Source organism: Schistocerca serialis, chromosome 4 (genome assembly GCF_023864345.2).
Source record: "Schistocerca serialis cubense isolate TAMUIC-IGC-003099 chromosome 4, iqSchSeri2.2, whole genome shotgun sequence".
Lineage (NCBI taxonomy): Eukaryota > Metazoa > Arthropoda > Insecta > Orthoptera > Acrididae > Schistocerca > Schistocerca serialis.
Window position 1 is genome coordinate 486,839,532 of NC_064641.1, and position 7,743 is coordinate 486,847,274.

General features: G+C 44.6%; 1 pseudogene; it reads right to left on the reverse strand.

Annotated features, from left to right (window-relative positions):
• Nucleotides 1-620: 620 nt before the first annotated feature.
• LOC126475778 (5S ribosomal RNA) lies at nt 621-737 on the reverse strand (annotated as a pseudogene).
• Between the last annotated feature and the right edge of the window lie 7,006 nt (nt 738-7,743).

Genomic DNA, 7,743 nt, shown 5'->3' on the forward strand with positions numbered 1-7,743 from the left:
TGAAACCGGTCGCTTGATACAGGAACTTCAACACATCATACCCTTAGTGCACAAGCAGCATGGTCCCAGAAACAAAATAATCTGAAATCAAAATACAGGGTTTTATAAGTATCTCCAGAGTTTCAGGAGACAACTGCATGAAAGATACAAGACGTACAGAAAAATGACATATATCAGTGGATAGAGCGTCTCTCCAAGTTTTGATTCATAATATGCGCTGTGGTATAGTTTCATTAGGAGACAGGCATGTCGGAACACAGACAAATCATCTACTCTGTGCTGTTGCACAGAAATAGTTTGTGCCTCCAGATAGGCAACCCAATGAACAGATTTCCAAAGCTGTCTCCTGTCGCATCTTCCCGCGTAATTCATGTCACCGACTTTGATTAATTAAAACTAAACTAAAGCTAAGCTGCTCCCGCACAGGCCATGAATGCCCAAAGGTACTGACTGACCGCCATGTCATCCTCAGACCACCGGCGTCACTGGATGCAGATATGGAGGGGCATTTGGTCAGCACACCGCTCTCTCGGCCGTATGTCAGTTTCCGAAACCGGAGCCGCTACTTCTCAATCAAGTAGCTCCTCAGTTTGTCTCATAAGGGCTGAGTGCACCCCGCTTGCCAACAGCGCTGGGCAGACTGGATGATCACCCATCAAGTGCTAGCCCAGCCCGATAGCGCTTAACTTCGGTGATCTGACGGGAACCGGTGTTACCGCTGCGGCAAAGCCGTTGGCTTTTATTAATTACACACACACATTATCTTTTGCTGCATCACAAACGGTGACTATTGATGAGATGATAAAAGTCATAGGATAGCGTTATGCACATATACATATGGCCATTGTATCACGTACACGATGTATGAAAGGGCAATGCATTGGCGGAGATGTCATTTGCACTGAGGTGATGCAAATGAAAAGGTCTCCAACGTTATTAAGGTGGTATAACGGGAATTAACAGACTCTGAAAGTGGAATGACAGTTGGAGGTAGATACATGGGATATTCCATTTCGGAAATGGTTTGGAAATTCAATATTCCTAGATCCACAGCGCCACGAGTGTCCCAAGAGTACCTAATTCGTATCCTTGATTTGTTTCCCAAGACATCCTCTACAACTACTCAAAGTTTGTCACCCCTTTTTTGAGACAGTAGTAGGACAATCGTTTTTCCCTCACTCTACTTGCGAGTGGAACAGGAAACGAAATGATTATACCAAAGACAACGCAGTCGACGATGGCCTCCACTTAACAACCAAGAGCAGCGGTTTACCAATTTTGATCCCATGAGGAACTTCGTGCACAGCGAGCGTAGACTATAAGGTTCAAATGGCTCTGAGCACTATGGGACTCAACTGCTGTGGTCATAAGTCCCCTAGAACTTAGAACTACCTAAACCTAACTAACCTAAGGACAGCACACAACACCCTGCCATCACGAGGCAGAGAAAATCCCTGACCCCGCCGGGAATCGAACCCGGGAACCCGGGCGTGGGAAGCGAGAACGCTACCGCACGACCACGAGATGCGGGCAGACTATAAGGAAGGAGAGGCACACAACAGTCAGTCGCAATCGCATTACCTTCAATTATTCTTGCGAATCCAGATTTCTGCTATAAATAGACATCTTCAGTGCATTTTCTTTACATTTCAACAGATTCGCAGCAGTTTATGTTGCCAAATGTTTTTACATGTGTATAGACAGAAGGACACAGGCGGTTGTTTACAGCCTCAGTGACCTGCTGCTTATAAACCTGTAAGAACATCTGGTGACAGAACTGCCGCGAGTCTGTTGAAACATAACGAAAATGCACTGAAGATGGCTATTTATAGGCGAAATCTAGATCTGGAAGAATAATATATGCTAATGGGATTGCTGTATGCCCCTCCTTCCTAAGAGCAGTGATGTTTGCCTAGACTTTTCAGTGCTAACAAACAAGCAACACTGTGTAAAATAACCGCAGAAATCAATATGAGACGTATGACAAACATATGCTTTACGACAGTGCGGCGAAATTTGACGTTAATGGGCTATGGCAGCACATGGCCGATGCGAGTACCCTTGCCAACAGCACAACATGCAGCACCTTTTCTTAGCTCGTGACCGTAGTGGTTGGACCCTACATGACTGGAAAACCGTGGCCTGGTCAGAGGTAAGAGCAGATGATAGGGTTCGAGTGTGGCATAGATCCCATGAAGCCATGGACTCAGGTAGTCAACAACACGCTGTGCAAGCTGGTGGTGGCTCCATAATGATGTGGGCTGTGTTTAGATGGAATGGACTGGATCACTGACTGAAAATGATTGCATTCGACTACCTGGAGACCATTTGCAGCCACTCATGAATTTCATGTTCCCAAATACTGATCGATTTTTTACGGATGACAATGCACCATGTCACTGGGCGACAATTGTTTGCAGTTGGTTTCAAGAATATTCTGTACAGTTTGAGCGAATCATTTGGCCAACCAGATCACTTGACATGAATCCCATCGAACATTTGTGCCACATAATCGAAGGGTCACTTCATGCACAAAATCCAGCGCCGGCAACATCCTTAGTTTATGGAAGCATGGCTCATTATTTCTGCAGGGGACTTCCAACGACTTGTTGACTCCACACCACTTCTTACAGGACATTGGGAGGTATCCCACGACTTCTGTTACCTCACTGTATTGAGCACCTGGAATGGGAATTAAAAACTTGGATAGAAGTTTTATCCACCAATATGTGTCTATTTTCTGTACGTCTTGTAGTTATTATACAGTCTTCTCCTGGAATAGAAAAAAAAGTTACACAATGACTACCAGTATTTAGTCATAAATAAGCACTCACACATGCAATTAGCCACTCCACAAAACGTCTCGCTAATACCATATATAACTACCTCTGGTCTTGTCATTAGCAAGATGATGAACAGAGTCTACAAGTTTTTTCGTATATACCACATCCAGCTGAAGTCACTCATTCATGATTAGGTCCCACAGAGGTACCAAACTGCATGGAAGTTGATTGCTTCATGTTACCTGCTGTTCCAAATATTCCCAGATATCTTCTACGGAATTAAGGTCAGGTAATTTAGCGGCCCAGTCAGTGTGTGACAGGATACCAGGAACGTATGTGTGCAGTCTTGTGAACATGGCTGTTGTCATTTTGCAAGGCGACAGTGTCTATGGCACACTCATCATGAAGATATGGAAGAAAGGGCAACACTTACTCATTGATTAAGTGCTGGTGTAAGCTGTTGCCAGCACACTGGTTGGCAAAGATGAATTGTGAAGTCCGATTAGTAGGCGCTGGATAAAGCAAGCCTATCACATGAGAAGCCAAAGACACACCCACAAGCAACATGCAGCTAACGCCATCTCGACAGCATGTGTTTAGGCCACCGCCATCCGGTTTGGCATCTGTCAGTTTACTCGCAGAGCGGGTTTAGTTCATCACAGGCTACGACAGTACATAGCGACTATAGCGGGACTATTACTGATGAGCTTGTGACACAAACACTGATTCTATTCAACTTAAGTAAATGTTCCCGTTCACGTAAATAAGGAACCATGTTGATCCACGTGTGCATTTGTGTTGTAGAAAGAGGATACCGGCCACCCATAATAACATCCTCCCCCTTGCTTCCTTGTGGTACAAGAGTCTACAGTGACGGAGGAGGATAATCCAGTGGTGATCGAAGACAATCAGCTTAGCTGAAGATCTTGCTTGCTTCTCTTGTTTTAGATTGCAGGGGTGATCGTTATCAAGTGTATCTATTTACTAATTTTTTGTTGTGTTCTTGCATGTACTCCAGGAGGGGAGCCGCAGAACTAATCACGTTTCTCTTTTCAGAGGCTTTGCTTGCTTTTTGATATAAAGTATTTGTGTAAAGCATGAATCCCCTGCCCCACGCCTCAGCCGCAGACGGTAAAACTGATGGATCTCACACAAGTTTTTCAGTTTCAGAACCAACAAATCGCTATCTTACTGATGACTGTAAACTACTACTGACTGCACAATTGCGTCGGCCGCACAACCACAACTGACCAACCAACCAGCCCAACACGTTCCGTCGACCATTATATCAACATTTCAGCAATTTAAGGAAACTTAGGAGGAATGAATTGAATATCTGACATTATCACATTCATCGTGTTCAAGGTACTGTAAAGTCACAATGCTTCCTTTCGGCTGGGGGGGTCCCGAGTGATCAGCATAACGACAAGCGCTGGCACGACAGTCAAGAACGAAAGGGCAGAGAATGAGATGACGTCAGCCAATAGTACGCTGACGAACCTCTCTCTAGGATGACACCAAGACAGGACCGGCCTCCAGGAAGAGAACTTCAGTGCCGCGGCGCCTAGTCGCGGCCCGAGTAGAAGACAAGCCGTCATACAAACGCTACAGCAGTGACTTATTAACTGTATTGTTTTGCTTGCAGTGAAATAGTATACAACGAAGGACATTGATTAATTGCATGTCGCCATTTGCTTGCGACACACCTTTGTGAATACGCAAAGTTAAGTATTGTCAATTTGACTTTCTGTAATAAACTCCATTACTACGATTTGCTTGAATTGTTGTCTAGAAATCCGAGAAAACAGCTTCCTAGGCACCCAATATTAGAGGAGTGGCCAGATCACAATAAATACAAAGACCATTCCCAATCGCCTCTCCCTACAAACTCAGTTATGACCAAGTAATCGCTGCAGTAACTTCATACTATGACCAGCAAATCCAAGTAGCTGCAGCTAGGTATCAGTTCCTTCGCTCGCAGAAAAATCCGGAACAGACGTACCGCCAGTGGTTCACAGAGTAAGGGGCATGACTAGGAAGTGTAAATTTAAGTGTAATTGTGACAACTTTTACAGTGATTTAATGATACGTGATGAGATAACATTCAGTGTTTCAGATAGTAGAATATGGGAACAGATCTTACATTGGTCGGATCTATCACTTCCCCAAGTATTACCAATCTTAGAGCAGTATGATCCAGGTCTTATAGAGGCCGGAAAGTTTGACCTGGCCTCGATTTGTCGGGTCGAGTCGCCCCTTGTTCGCTACCGCCCCAAGCAACCACAAAAACGAGCACGTCCACAGCCGCGCGGATAGCCACTTAGACATGTAAACAGGCCTGCCAATTTAGTGAAGCCTTGCCTTGCCAATTTTGCCCACTCCCAGAAAAAAACAGGCTCGTGCACAAGCAGTCAACGCTGTGTTTTCAAAACATACAACACGTTCTGACAAAAGTAAGATTAAGGTTGTGCCTCGTTCTCGCCCTAGTGCTGTGCCACGACGTTCTAACTGTTTGTCTTATTTCGAATTACTGGCCGTCGTGTGAACTTTCAGTTAGACACAGGTGCCTCAGTCACTGCTTAATCGTGCCAAGTACGGCAGTTAGGCTCACCACGCCTTTCTAAATCTGGCTAGCACCTCACCGCTACAACGGACAGGAAAATCCTGTGCTTGAACAGTGTAATTTGCCTGCCACTAGGACAGTGAATTTTACTGCGTTGAAATAAAGAGACAGTAAGAACACGTTCGGTTTAGATGCCTTTGATTTGTTTGGACTCAGCATCCAAGACAATGTACTTTGTGTCTGCTTTTGAACCAAAAGACGCTAGCTTACTTAAAGAATTTCCTGAACTATTTTCAGAAAAATTGGAATAAGCTAATAACTTTACAGCGCATGTTACATTGAAAGACAATGCACAGCCAAAGCTTTCGCGGGCCCGCACCGTTCCAATTGCTTTAAGAGACAAAGTAGCCAATGAATGGAAAGAATTGCTAGATACTGGTTTAATTGCTCCTATTCAAGCTAGTCAATGGGCAAGTCCTCTTGTTTTGTTGCCTAAGCCTTGTGGTAGCATTCGCATTTGTGTTGACTTCAAGTCTACAATCGACCCACAGGCAGTAGTTGACACTTAGCCGTTACCTCGCCCTGAGGAACTCAGGCACAAGCTTGGTGCAGGACGTTACTTTTCTAAGGTAGATTTGCCTGATGCCTACTTGCCAATTCCATCGGATGAAGAATCACAGGAAGTGTTTGTTGTAAATACACACTTACGGCTGTTCAAGTACTTGCCTTTGCCCTTTGGCAGTGTTTCCGCACCCGCCATTTTTCAACGTTACTTGTTACAGCTAACTGCAAAAGTGCCATTCTTTTCAAACTACCTTGATGATATTGCCGTCTCAGGGTGTACACCAGAGGAACACATTGCCAATTTGCTTGCTCTTTTTCGAGTGTTGTCAGATGCGGATGCAAGTGTCGTCTGGAAAAGTGTGACTTTTTTCAGACAGAACTCCAGTACTTGGATCATGTGATAAACAGTCAGCGTGTGCACCCCCTCCAATCGCATTTCCTTGCAATTGGTGATCTGCCCGTACCTCGCATTGTGTCAGTCCTAGCAAGATGACATACTGCATTCAGTTCACACCGAATGCCCCTCAGATCGCAGCTCCATTGCATCACTTGCGTCACAAAAATGTACTTTTTATGTTGACTTAACGAGTGCCAAGATGCATGTCAGGAATTCAGAAACGGTTTGCTTAGTGACCGGCGTTTACTGCATTTTGACCCTGCCAAGCCAGAAGTTATGCAAGTCGATGCTTCTTCCTATGGCATCGGTGCTGTGCTTTTGCACAGAATTGGTGCACAAGACAAACCTATTGCTTCTGCCTCAAAAATGCTAACTCAAACAGCGCAATTATTCACACATCGAAACAGAAGCTCTCGTTATTGTGTATGGTGTGACCAAATTCCATCACTATTTCTGTGGTCGCAAGTTTTTATTTTTATTTTTATTTATTTATTTTTTTTTCTCCGGATCACAAGTCTCTGCAGTCTTGTTTCATCCATCAAAGCCGGTTCCTATACGCACTGCTGAAAAATTGCAACGTTGGGCTTTGTTACTTTTGCAGTATCAGTATGAAATTGTGTACAGACCTACGACAAAACATGGCAATGCAGACGCCCTATCTCGCCTTCCGATCGCCCCAGACTCTGATTTTGATCCATCTGACGCATCTTCCTGCTAAATCGATGCGCAGAACTCTGAATTGCAGGAAGCTTTTCCCTTGCAGTGCAGAAAAATTGCTCAGGCCACAGAAGCAGACCTAGATCTCAAAATTTTGTTGCATTACATCCGCACTTCTTGGCCTTGTTCATTGAACAGTATCCAGAACTAAGTTGTGCGCCGATGTTTTGCACGTAGGCATAGCCTTCCAGTTCAATAGGGCTTGATTCTAGTTCCAAATGACAGTGCAAAAATCGCATGTGTTTATTCCTAAAATGTTGCAAAATTGTGTGTTGCGATTGCTTCACAAATGACATTTGGGAATTCTTCGCACTAAACAGTTATCGCGACGGCACTGTACTTGGCAGGACATAGACGCCCGTATTGAACAGATGACATCACAGTGTCGCGTATGCGCGGAAAAGCAATCCGCTCCACCACAGACATTCTCAGCTTGGCCTAAGACTCAGTCCCCATGGCAAAGAGTGCATATAGACTTTGCAGGACCATTTTGGTACACTCGTTGGCTCATAGTGGTAGACTTTTAGCAAGATCCCATTTGCGGTGCCTATGGCTTCTACCACATCACACAGCACCATTCAGGCGTTGTCCTCCATGCACAGAATGTTTGCCAGAAGCACTTGTGTCGGACAATAGACCACTGTTCACTTCACGTGATTTTGAACAGTTATGTGAACAAAATGATATTCGTCATCTAACAAGTGGACTGCTTCACTCCC